General features: G+C 34.0%; 1 protein-coding gene across 4 annotated transcripts in view; it reads right to left on the reverse strand.

Moving 5' to 3' along the window:
- The window catches only part of sbb (scribbler), a 678,201-nt gene that overhangs the window by 399,682 nt on the left and 264,014 nt on the right, over window positions 1–14,505 (reverse strand). The window lies entirely within an intron of this gene.

The following is a 14,505-nucleotide window of genomic DNA, read 5'->3' on the forward strand; positions in this document are numbered from 1 at the left end:
TTAGGAGATAGGCTCATTAGCCTAAATATTTTAGCAGTATTAAAACATTTATCTCGTTAAACTTAATAACTCCCATTCCTAACTTTACGGCACAAAGTCATTAAAAATTACAGTCTTTTGACAATGTAACCCATAATTAAAGCCAACAAAACTGTTCCAAGAACAAACCAACCTTCCCTCTCAGAATAACAGTAACGACGTCGGTAAAATAAGGTTAAAAGAATATACAATTCAGCTGACAACGTTTGCCTCAACTCACGAGAGCAAAATTTTCAAGTTATAGATAAAATTCGATTATAGTATGTCAAAAGTACGTCGTCACCACCTATAAATAAGTCTATAATTAGTTAAGAGTGGTTATACATTATTATTATTATTATTATTATTATTATTATTATTGATTCCTTTACCATTAAAGTATTTTTGGAAGCGACGGCAAAGATATGAAGTAGTCTACATGTAAAGTTCTATTGCCTATTGCACAATAAGCAATAAACTTTTCATTACATAGGAGTTCAACGACAAAGCTAAAAATGTTGTGGCAAAATATATATATATATATATATATATATACATGATTAGTTCCTTTTACCTAATCACGGATATGACCACAGATTCTTGAGCCAAGAAGTAGATGTGATCAAATGTTTTAAATAAAAATGGAATAAATCATAGCTTGAAATTTAAAATGGCAGGCCTACTGATCATAGGTTTTCGAGCTACAAACGGAATATGGTCAAAGTCTTTTGAGCTAGAAATGAGACACGACCGAAGTTTTTGAGCAAAAAACGAGACATGATTAACGTTTTTTTGAGCTAGAAACGGACATGATCACTGGTTTTGGAGCTAGAAATAGGACAAGACCAAAGTTTTTTGAGCTAGACAAGGAACATGACCAAAGTTTCTGAGCTGAAAACGGGACACGATCACAAGTTTTTGAACTAGAAATAAAACAAACATAACCAAAGTTTTTTTGAACAAGAAACGAGACATAACCAAAGTTTTTTGAGCTACAAATGGAACATGACAACAGGCTTTCAACTTGAAACAAAACACGCCCGAAGTTCACCGATCTGGGAACGGAACATGACCAAAGTTTTTGAGCAAGAAGTGGGACATGACAAATTTCTGAGCTGGAAACAAGACATGTGCAAAGCTTTTTGAGCTACAGACGGGATAAGACCATAGGTTTTCAAGCTAGAAAATAGGATATGGTGGAAGTTTTTTTGAGCTGAAAAAGGGACATAGCCAACATTTTTTTTTAGTCAGAAACGGAATAACCAAAGTTTTCTGAGTTAGAAATGAGACATAAGCACAGGATTCTTTTCAACTAGAAATAAGACACGGCCAAAGATTTTTTGAGCTAAAAACGGGACATGGCCACATATTTTTAAGCTAGAAACTTGATAAAACCATAGGTTTTTCGGCTAGAATAAGACATGGCCATAGTTTGAGCTAGGAACGAGATATGACCACTCTTTTCAGATAACAACGAAACATAACCACACGTTTTGAGCTGAAAGAGAACATAATTGCAGTATAAGCTTAAAACGTGACTTAGCTACAGTTCTTTAGTTGGAAAAAAGTTATAAACATATGTCTCATCTTGGGATATTAATCAGATTGTTTTCAGATAAAAACGAGATATAACTGCAGCTTTTAACTTAGAAAAGGAACATAACCAAGTCTGAACCAAAACGAGATACTACAGTGATTTTTCCAGGTTAAATAAACCATTATTATTATTATTATTATTATTATTAGGCAGTATCCTTCTGTATTTGGAGCCATGGATCATTGTTTTATCTGAACGAGTGAACAAGCTTCGCGGAAGAGTGTTCATGGTCTTAGGAAACTGTAAATAATCCACGACTGCCAGGAACGAAAATGTATTCCGAATTCATGCATTGCAAATTCAGCCGGCGGAAACCCATTAGTGTCATAGCAAAGGTCCACTCCTCCTCTTCAGAAAGTCGAGCAGGTCTCTTGTAAAAGCTCTCTGAAAAGTGGTTACGGACAGCGGTTGCCATTTCTGCTTTATCAATTATGCATAAAGTCTGTCGTAAAGCACAAAAGTGTACCAGAATGCCACGTAGTATACGGGGATCAGTTCATAAAGGGAAGCAGCTCATCCTCCAATTGGGATGTATTATATATATGGCAGCCATTCCAGCTATCCTGCTCCAAGTAAACACTCGTACATCGCGGAATTTGATGAGACAGTAAGATAATACCAAAGTCATTCTCTTTTTCTTTTCTTCGCATTTATAAGTAGGAGAGCTTTAACCTGGCCGAGGCAGACGGACTCCTACGGGAAATTAAATTTCCTTACAAGAAAACTTTCCAGAAACATTCGGTCGAAACTGCCCTAGAAAAGTTTCCCACAAGTATGTTAAAAAAATAGCCGCCAGCATGAACAGTAAGGCATAAAAAATGTCATCCAAAAAGAACTAAAGGGCGTATGGAAACCCTACCTTTCCCTATGTTAAATAAGAGGAACCTAAAATTTTTACAATTTGTAAATCAATATATTCTGACCTTTTTCTTATCTCTTAAGTTCTTTCTTGTTTGAGATATTATTTACTAAATATTCCCGCCATTTTTTTACTTTTAAAATTTTAACAAATGAAGAGTCCACTGCAAGAATGATGGAAGTCATTTGGAATACATTTTTTCAGGAGAAGCAATTGAAAGTTTGAAATGCTTAGCGCTCAAAGCTTAACTGTGATTTTACGATCATTACTGGACAATGACTATTTCCTTGTTAATGCCATATAACTCTTATGTACATTCTATATGTCTTAAGCTATGCATTGACAGTCTTGGTTCATTTTCGACAAGAAAGTGACATCCATCATTCTTGCAGTGGACTCTTAAAATTATATCTCAAACAAGAAATAACTTAAGAAAAATGCCACACTCAGAACACGCAGATTTACAAACTGTAAAAATTGAAGAACTCTTCGGAAAAAGGATGTAACGTCAAATTCTTGAAGCATGTGATGTAGCTGGAAATATATTCCAATACAAAGTCGAGGAATGCTTTTTAAAAAAAATCGAAGAAAAAGTTTGAAAAACGAGCAGAGCAAGTATTTTGCACGATAGTATATTTTGAAAATAATATTTAAAAAAATCTTAATAAACAGTACGTACATTACACTATGAACAGCTGACTGATGTTAACAGGGTGGCCAACGTACAAATTTCGCCATCAACTTCAATGTGAAGGAGTAAAAATGACTCGGGTACTTATAATATTTCGTGTTCAACTAGAATAATTTTTTTTAAGTGGAAGTTTGAATTGTTTAAATAAAATTCAGTGCATCTCAAATGCAGTGATTTGTTTCGTATAATGTATATTAATTAACACTGCTTTTTGCGTATGAATTTTACATGCATTGTAGGATTGTAGCATACATAGAAGGCAGTGGTTTTCATTACAACTCTAGAGCAGTTATTTGTAATATCTAGGTTGACAACTCTGAATTCAGTAAAATGAACTTTCAATCGTGGCGGCCGTTTACTGTAACGAGAAAACACACAATCGTGCAAAAAGGAGTTTTTGAACGTTACATTTGTTCGGATCAAATTTCGGCACATTTCAAAGGACAAAACTAAAATTCTTTCAATAATTTATTATCATAATACACTGCTCTCTTAAATTGACTGAGCATATTGGGAATTCAATCAATGGCTTTCTCAAAATATATTATGAAATATTTCATATAAAAGAATTTTTATCTTGAAAAGGAAGCAAAAACAAGCAAAATCGTATAAGACTTTTATGTTTGAAATATTTCAGATAATAACCCCCTGAAATTAATGACATTATTCACGGTTCACCCTGTATATTGTGTGTACAAATCAATAGCTTACTAATAACCGAAACTAGAAAATTCAATCCTAATGTTCCTTAAGAAGGACCAGGCTGTAATGTCTGCTTCCTGAAGTGCGAAAAGAAGAAAATACGGTGGCTAATGTGACAAAACTCTCACTAATTAATAAAATGCTTACCACAATTACTGTCCTGTTATTATAATTATAATAGGACGTAACCATCTAATCAGAATGATTTAATTCAATTCATAAAAAACACAACTGTAAATAGTACTTTTCAGTAATACGAAAACAATTTGTGACTGAAGTTCAACATTTATATACAGACGGAAATTTGAACTTTCTGCACTCGATGATAAAGAATTAATTTTCGTCACGCTATCCGCTTCCATTTAATATACATGATATATGAACGCGGTTGTGTGTGCGTGATTGAGAGGAAGGTCTGAAGAAGACTGAAGACATGGGGTTGATTTCGTTATTTAATATTGATCAGTAAAAGCATACTTCAATAAATGTCTCCGATAAATAATTCAGCAGTACGTGTATGCCATGTGGTTAAAACGCCTCAAATGTACAGTCAAGAGTCCTATGTCAGATTATATTATTATTTTCTATACAATGTCAACTTGTTTTAAAATACTGCATATAAAAAAAATAAGTAAAAGATCACATTGTTACTTTTTTTTATCAAATTCTAAACTGAAGTATTTTACTATATTCCTTTCAGGGACACTAGAATATAACCTATCTAATAATACTTATAATATGGAGCGAGACAGATCACGTGGATAACAAAGGGGCACTAGCGTTAAAAAATATCTGACCTACGATTTTATGATCGTGTAAGCGAACTTTCTAACCAGGAGATGTCAGAACCAAAGATATAACAAATTCACAAACTTTCAAATAGTTACGCTAGTTCTCAATAGGTGGCACCATTATTGGGACAGTTAAAAAGTGTCGGGGGAAATGATGACGTACATTAAGCATAAATTATTCTCATAATTTCCCGGTAAACACAGTGTTGTTTACAATCAGCAGAGGGGAATGAAATATTGAATTCTATAATGCGGGTATATTTATGTATGTAGCCTACTGTTGGTAACACTGACTATTATTTTCGTAATCTATTCATAGAAGTAATAACTAAAGAAGCCACATTTAAACCAACAAATTATCGATCACGACAGTGTAAATTATACAGAATGGAAATAATATAACTATGCAGATTTGAACGCCTTATTCCGAGAATAGTACACAACAAAAATTCTAATACCATATTAGTCTCAAATGAATATCTTTCCCAGAAAAAAAAAAAACCCCTAAATGTTAACAATGTTTTACTCGACAAATATTAACCATACGATTCTGATTTTTAGTCTTGTCATTAGAGAAACTGGCAAGGAATGATTCACCTCTTTGCAGGTACGATATTTCTTGCCAATAGGAACAAAACTAACTGCCGCTCTCGCTCGCTGTGTTCGTTGCATTTGTCTTTCGAGTCTCGTCTCGTCATTCTCGTGCGCTTCGAGTCTCGCTCATCATTCTCGAAATAGCATTTGGTCGACATGGAAAGATTTCGTAACTTTGAACAAGATACATCATTGAAATAAATAATATTATAAATGTTTAAATGAGACAAAAAGACAAAACAGAACAGTATCTTAGTTGTCAAAATGTTCTGTTTATATTATTACCTATGGTTATACATGGTGCATCACGAAGTTCCCCCCCCCCCCCGTTTATGGAGGTGATTCCTGGTGTTATTTGGAAAAAACTATTTTTGCTTGTAACTTTCGACTCGGTCATCCGGACAAGGGTATCTTATCTCAAATTGATACATGTGCCCTTCGCCATCATCCCTGAAAGTTTGTAACACCACCTCGGAAACACCCTGTATAACAGTTGCCAAAGTAGATAAAAGTTCAGTCGGGTATAAACAACTGTGGCGATTCAAGGCTGCTTGACGTTCGGGACTTCGGGAGTGATCAATCTCGGCGTCTCGAAACACTTACAAGCAGTCTTTACGTCAACGACGCGACGTATACTACATTGTCATGGGGGTTTTCGGCTTTCCGAGCGCTGTTGTTAATCTCTACTAGCAACCCTATTGGTGTAACTAACGGACGGAATGCTGCTATTCAGAGTTCGTGTCTGTATTCGTCGGTGAGCCGGCGGGCGATACGCTTTGCGCTGTTGCCAAATTACGCAGACTTTCAGTCCAATTTTTTAATTAGCCATGCACTTTATTACAAAACGCATTAATACTCGTAGGTTTTCTATTTATTTTAATGTATTCTATTATCCCCTTCAATCTGCACAGTTAATCACTTCTACTCTGTATATAGAAACGGACAATGTGGAAAACAAAATGACACCATAAATGCCACACAAAAAAGTGACAACAATTGACAGTTCACTAGCACAGCGTAAGACAGTGATGTCAAAGCAAGCGCATTTTTCTGACCTTGACGTCGTGCGCGGGCATCAAGCGCTAAGTATGGAAAGAGGAAGGGTTGCGTATATGAATAAGTAACCTGTTTGATTAAGGAAACAGTGGTGCACAAACTTCAAACGGAGCCTGAAATTTTATGTCGTTATTTTTATATGGCTTCTTTCTGTTTAATATTATCTATATTGTCTGTAAAACAAAAGTACTAACACTGATTTCTTAATATTGCACTTGTGTTTTAAATATTAATAACATAATAGAGAGTTAAGAAGGAATATTCACTTAAATTCCATAGTAGTATAATATTATACTGTATTAAGTGGATGAAACACATCATTCATAAAGAAAGTGATATTCCAAAGAAAGAGATTGAGTATGACATGATGTTGGAATTTATATTGATGGTATCTTTAGCCTTACAAAAATAATCAATAAACTAATCAAAACAATATTACAGTACAAAGCAAAGTTACCTAGGTACTGCATACATAACAAAACACTTATCCAATTATACTTTTAAAGTGATATTTGTGAGCAACTTCCTATCATCAGAATATTAAATTATTTTCTCGAAATCTGCTAAAGCTATAGAGCTGACATTTTTACAACACATGGGCACGTATCTTTTGCTTATGATGTAACAGTAGTTGCTTTGTTAATTCATTTCCTTACAAACAATTTCCATACGAATATTTTCAAAATTTTCAATACACTATCTTCAGTAATACGTATATACGCTATATTAGATTTACGAAAACATTCTGTAAGACTACTAAATAAATAGGCCTATACCTGAAAATTTCACTTTTCTATACGAAAAGTTGAGAAAATATTTCTTTTGAATAAAAAAAATCAAACTTGTGAAAAATGAGCATTAAAATTAAAACTTACATTTTTATAATGCACTTATACTTCTAAGGCAAATCTAAAAATTAACATGGATACAGTTTTAATAAGTTCTCTTCCCTTTATCTATTGAATCAGTGCTGGCCATCTCTGAATATAGCTCGACCAAGCGGCATATACCACCTCCTTCTTCTGTCTCTTTCCTTTCCGCTGTAAAGCGCTCAGGTTCTCCTGGGCTCTAAAGCGCGCGCTTGCTCCTGTGGGCATCAATTGACATGCCTGGCGTAAGGCCTCGTCGGATCCCTTCTCTTGTGAGGACTTCGGTGGGCGCCTTTGCTCTCACCACTCATTGCCCAGGCCCCTGACATTTTCGGCGATCCTGCCCTGTTGCTGTTTTGTTGTGCTTCGTCTCCCCTCTCATGTGATAGCTATTGGGTTAGGTTCATTTTTGGCATTCTCCTTCAAAATTCTCTCATCTTCATATGGAATGACGATAATCAGAGTGTGAAAAGTGACCAAGTCGCTTGGAGCTCACACAGATACTGTCTCACGGTCCCAAATTCCCTTGCACAGACGCGTTTTCGTGTACCTTTGAAATGTTTCTCCTTCCATTTCCCCCATACATTCATTCATTCACTGCGTGGAGAATCAAACGACACCTACTGTCTTCCTCCGACGAGTTTAGCGCTGGGACCTGAGGTATTCTTGCCATCGGTGCGGGTGGGTTGCAGGTAGATTCTTTTGTTGCTACAGCCAAGCCGAGAAGAGCGGAGTGGGAAGTATTAATCGTCCAAAAATACGCAGTCTTCAGTTTGTAGTAGTGTGTGAATATTTCATATACATATTGTTTACCTAGGTCTTTATGGTTTTGTTATTAATATATTAAATATATTGTTGCAATTTTTGCTCAAACGTCTCCCTGATGTATGCTATGTTAATATTATATGAATTACTCATATTAAATATTTCACCGTTACAAGTCATTTTTAAGGAAACATGTTGCGGAAAAGTTTTTGGTTTTATTCTATTGGAATTTTAGAATATGTTAGTGATTGGTATCGTGAAAAACAAAGTCCTATAATGTCATGCGAAAATCATTTGATGGTATTATCTTAAAATACAAATCAAGTAGTTTTACTTCTCAAGTGAGTTCAGCAGTACAATATATTTAAATTGATTACTTTACTAATTTAATTCAATTCTACCAATCACTCAATTTTATAGTATGATTCTTCTTTTCATTTATATTATTGTAGTTGTATTATGATTTTTCATTTTATTTATTTTATTGGATTTGTATTTCTGGTGGTGTGATGGCCTTAACTTCACCAGAAAAAATAAATAAATAAATAAATAATAAAATTTTCTACAATTCTCTATCTTGCCAAAATACGTTAGAAAACTAATAGGCATACTGCTCTCGTAAATTGGGCGAATGTTTTCAGTATGATTGTACTACCAGACTGCCGCTGTCACTGTTCCCTCCCACTCCAGTACCGCGCTAGACTAGTCGCAACCGCATTCCTTTCAGCACTAAACTCCTCAGAGGATGAAAGTAGAGTGTTACATAAAAAATAGACAGCAATTGACAATTGAAGTTGACGCAGCGCTGGATATTACATTATTTCCGTGTCTTATTTCTCTTTCGAGTGTCCCTTCAGCATAGACATATTTACGGCAATAAACTTCGGTGAAATTAAATTTCCTCATAAAATGAAATGAAACGTTAACAGTGATACTAAAGCGTAATTTATATTCTCAGAAAGGACTAGAAAAGCGTTCATAAAAACCTAAAAATCCGCACAATCACATCTTACACTTTAAAGAGCGTTACTAGGCGACAAATGAAACACAAAACAAAACAAAAAATAAACACGTCTCGTGACAAACTCAATTGCGAGACGCGCGTCTAAATTCTCCGCTCAGTGAACACACTCTGTCTAATACGGCGACGGTAGAAAATCAATTACTGCTAAGTGAGGCAGGAACAGCTCTTAAGACGAATCCATTCAGCGCTTACTTGATCATACTCTCTTAATTAATCATGTTATTAAGTTAGCTAGTTTCCTAGGAGGTAAAACGACGTTTTCTGCTGCACTCAAGAAGTATTATAAGCGCACGAAGCAAATAATAAAAATATTTTACTGCTGTGCAGAAAAGGTATCAAATTATCCCACAAACAACCTAGCATAGCGAGAAGCAGGGCTGCAACGTAGTGTGTTAAACGCTGATCTCCAATTTGTTCCGGCAATAACGAAACTAAGAGGTATTATTTGATCCGACCAACCTTAGAAGACAGATGTGCGGTTATACAGAGAGAGCTTGTTAAATTCATGTCCATACTACATCAACATGCAACGATCCAGAAAACGATAACCTCTATTACCTCGCACCAGTCAGTCATCTCATAGTGAAAGACGTTCTAAACCACCAATGATACTAATTGGTGATGGAAATTTTCCCCTGAAAGAGCTTTATTATCTTATTGATTTCACTAAGTTTTATAATTGTAATGACTATTACACTTTTACTACGTCATACTACTTTTGACCAATAACACGGTACGAAACGAAAGGGCGTATTTCAACCAATCATGGCTGCTTATCGCACAATTTTATCGCGTCCCTAGCATTTGTTTAATTTTATCGCGTCCCTAGCATTTGTTTAATTTTATCGCGTCCCTAGCATTTGTTTCTTTGTTTGCCAACATTTGAAACTGCGCTGGTCTGGACGTCAAAAAAAAAAAAAAAAAAAAAAAAAATTACAAACCACTCCAGTCGATGCACAGCAGTTTCAAATATGACTCGCATTGGCATTCAAGAACAAGAATTAATAAAAATCACTGATCATACCTATGCATCTTCTGAAATCCTATTTACAAATAAATGAAGAGCACCATTCGGAAATCCTGAATAAGTTGAATACACCATGTAGGCCTACATCAACGAGTTCCACTTCTATTACGCACACGTCCAATATAACATTAATTGAACCACCAACCACATTCAAATTTGAAAATTGTACATTCAATAATTATTCCTTTTAAAATTATTCATGTTTATTTTTATGCCATCGTCGTTAATTAAAACTTTTCTAACACTTGTGTATATTAGTTAGGTTATGTTATAGCTTCTGCTATATGATATTATAGATAGTCACGTATCAGAGATTGTTTAATATTAAGATTTATTGAAAATCATCTGTCAAGTGACGTTGATTACTGGGTTTCGGATAATTGAAGTGGAATGCAACTGTTTTAATAAAAATGAATCAACAAAGCCTTCTTGACTAGTAACACTGCCATCGTGATATAGATCGAGAACTTCTCGACGAGAAGGCATTGTTAGTAATCATAACTCACTACTGCCATCTAGCATGCATCTAGCGTAATATTTGTAATGTTGAGATGGTACAATAATACATTTGAAGCCAGTTGTATTTTCGTAAGTCAATTAAAATTTTATTGTATTGGAGTACTTCGTTACTTCTAATCTTTATATACTTTCTTCTAATCGTGTAATAGTCAATTAAATCCCACTCGAGTTTTGATTTTCTCTAGATAAATCAAAAACTCTAGTGAGATTACTGTTTATAAATCTTCCTGAAAATTTTCTCCTTATTAGGCATAGTTTTAGCTTATTCCTTTTGTTAAATTTTGTAATATCGTAGTGATGTAATTATAACATTTCTTCTATAATACGAGTGCTGATAATTCCACGATAATTCAATTGAGCTTAACGAATGTACAGCATGTTGTCAAGATTTTTTTTTTCGAGTCCGAAAGTCGAGAAAAAATTATCTTATGACAACATATGCTTTTAGAATATGAAATATTTATTTTCAGTCAATGACTTTACTTTCTATATATGTGAGGTGCGAGTCCTTACATTACATAATTTTAATATTGTATGAACGTTTTCGTCGGTTTCATACCAGCATCATCAGATATAACATTTTATACAGCAATATCATCTCTAATAAGTACATATGTCTCTACAACCAAAATACAATATATATTAATGAGCATACAACATGATAAAAACAACATAATTTAGGACATCAATATATATCTTTTCTTGTGTGACTACACCTTACTGTCAATTGGTTAAAAAACACACGTGTGATTACAATACATGTACATATATAAAATTGCAGGTCTTCACTGATAAAATAATAAAAATAAAATCTATATACTATATTATGTGAAGAGATGCATTACAGTCTTTGATCTATACCAGCTGATTTGTTTAAGCACATGTTCTTGTTTTCTCATTACTACATGCCTTTTCACCGTCCAAAGATGTATATATACGTCATCTATACTACGTAATAATAAATCTGTAGCCGAAATTTTTCTGGTAATTTTCGATTTTCCAAAAATAATTGGTCCTAACATATATAATTAACTATCCTGAACCGAAAATCGCTTTTTTGAAATTTTTGTTTGTATGTCTGTCTGTCTGTATGTTTGTTACCTTTTCACGCGATAATGGCTGAACGGATTTCGATGAAAATTAGAATATAAATTAAGTTCGTTGTAACTTACATTTTAGGCTATATTGCATTCAAAATACATTATTTAAAAGGGGGTTTATAAGGGGGCCTGAATTAAATAAATCGAAATATCTCGCTTATTATTGATTTTTGTGAAAAATGTTACATAACAAAAGTTTCTTGAAATATAATTTGCGATAAGTTTTATTCCTTGAAAAATTTTGATAGGACTGATATTTAATGAGATAAATGGGTTTTAAAATTAAAATAACTGCCATCTAAGGCCGTGTATTGAATTAAAAAACAAATGACTTCGTCTATAAGGGGCCTTGGACAGCAACAATCGAAAGCTATGAAAGATAGCCTACAGAGAATGTTTCTGTGTTTGTATGAAGTAATATCGGAAGCTAAATTAACCGATTTGTATAATTAATTATTATTTCACCATTGGAAAGTGTAGTTTCTCTAGATGGACATAATGCTATAATGTTATTACAGTAACTTCTGATATAATATAATTTAAGTTATTTGAAGGGTTCAGAACCATAGTGGGCCAAGCGCCATTTACTGAATACGTAGAAAACAAGGGTTAAAATTAAGTTATTACCATAATTCAATGGAAACCTATAACAAGTAAAATAAAATATACACATTAAATCAAAATGATGTCAATCTTCATTAAACTATGGTTGCATGTAATAAAAATTAAGAAACATGTTAAAGGAATTGTCATTGTACCAAATGAGTGTCTCTGGACCGAAATGATCGCATTATAATTATTTGGATGTAATTTAAATTAAGTAACATATTAAACGATTTATCCTTCTATCAAACACGAATTTTCCCTGGATCAAATGTCCTATTTTAATTATGTAATTACTTTATATTTATTTCTAACGGGTGCAGCGGAGCGCACGGGTACGGCTAGTAATGTATAAATTGAGGTTATGCCTTGAGGCCTAATTATTCAAAGTTGTTGTGGATGTCATTTGTAACAGATGATATATTTCAGTATTAGGTCTCAAAAAAACAACCTAATATTGAACGTATTTCGATATAAATAAATTTCATTACAGGCCTAACGAAATAATTTCAGAGATCTCTAAGATTCCGTTATAAGCCTGATAATATTTTACTGTACACAATTAACGTAATCAATGGTGTGGTCACTAAATCAAGTAAAAAGACATTTTCAGTTTCAAAGCGATAATTCATTCAGCTATGGCTCCAAGTTAAAAGATCTCGGCTCTTTTCCAATCTTTTATTTTAAATTCGTGTTCATATATCAATCCATTTTAATTAACCCTATGAGACCGTGTGGCCTAAACAGTCACTCTATAATGGTGATTGGAGAGAACGCCTGTGAAGTTTTGTAGTTGACAGCCGATGAAACGTAAAGGATAAATTAGGTTGTGTGGCGAGGAGGGGGGATTCAACAGTGGGAGTCATTTCAACAGTTATCGTTTCTATTACGTTTTTATTATGACTGCTGGTGTACCTATGCCACTACAATAATCAATGTAACAGGAAAAAAAGGCCATTAAGTTACTTAAAATAATATTAGTGGTTTTTATGACGCTGCATTAGTGTTACAAGCTCTCGCAGTCGCTATTGTTTTTTTCTTACACGAACATTAATCACGTAAGATCATAATTTATACCTTTCATTCAAAGGGAAATAAAACGAACAATAAAGAAAGGCCGGTAAAATCCAGCCCTCCCAACTCTTATCTTGATCTAAAGATATGCATCGGCATGCTGATGGTGTATCATTTACAATGCTACAGAGGTCTTACATAAGAAAATAATGTCAAAGCAGACAATACCTAACAATGCTAGTCGTATACAGTGGGTCACTAAAAGAGTTACATTTTTAAATTGCTAATATTAAAGAAAAAAATAAGAATGTCCAATGTAAAACAAAATCGAGTTCGAAATGGATTTGTTCATTGTCGTTCAAATGTTTTATGTTTGGTTGTTCAAGTGTTTTATGTTTCATTACTATGGTAATAGATTTGTTGAAACGCTGTAATCCAATGGATACCATCCCATTGTGGAATCCTGGGAAACGAGAATGCGGATGCTTTAGCAAAGAAGGGCAGCACTGCTACTTACAGACCTGTTACTAAATCTACATATTACTCTGTGAAAAGATTTATTAAATCTACATACTTAGACTTCAACAAACAAAATTTGATAACACAATCACAAGGGAAAAAATGGAACTCTCTGCATCATAATCCACAGTTAATTCCCGATTTACCACGAAAATCGTCTGTAGCTGCATTTAGATGATTGTTTGGCCAAACACCTGCATAGAATTGGAATATAACAGTCCCCTAACTGCCCATTGTGCAACTCAAACCAAGAAATGGATTCGGAACACCTCAAAATCTGTGCTTTTGTGGCTGACCAAGATAATAGGCTATCTTTGAAAAATATTGGAGTGCAAGAGGTCAAATGACTTTATTGTCAAACGCCTGGCATTAGAAAACAACAACAACAACGCTGCACAGTGAACTGCCACCATTTTGAATTAAATAAATAAATAAATAAATAAATCGCAATTTCTTTTTTCATGTAATAGAAGGACAGTGTCATTATTGTACAAAAAAAAAAAAGTAATGGAGGAAAAGAATGTTGAATACAGTAGAGCATCCATTATCCGAAACAATTAGGGACGAGGGGGGGGGGTGTTCGGATAACTGATTTTTCGGATAACCGATCATTTACGAAAACAAATTAAACACAAAACTGTACATACAGTATATATTTTGTACCACACGTCTTACAAATAAAACGGAGAACTGACTAGCCTAGTTTGACAAGTTCATAATGGAAATACAGTTTAGGAAAAGAAGTCCAAAATTTTCT

The sequence above is a fragment of the Periplaneta americana genome, chromosome 3 (assembly GCF_040183065.1).
Source record: "Periplaneta americana isolate PAMFEO1 chromosome 3, P.americana_PAMFEO1_priV1, whole genome shotgun sequence".
NCBI classification, from domain to species: Eukaryota; Metazoa; Arthropoda; class Insecta; order Blattodea; family Blattidae; genus Periplaneta; species Periplaneta americana.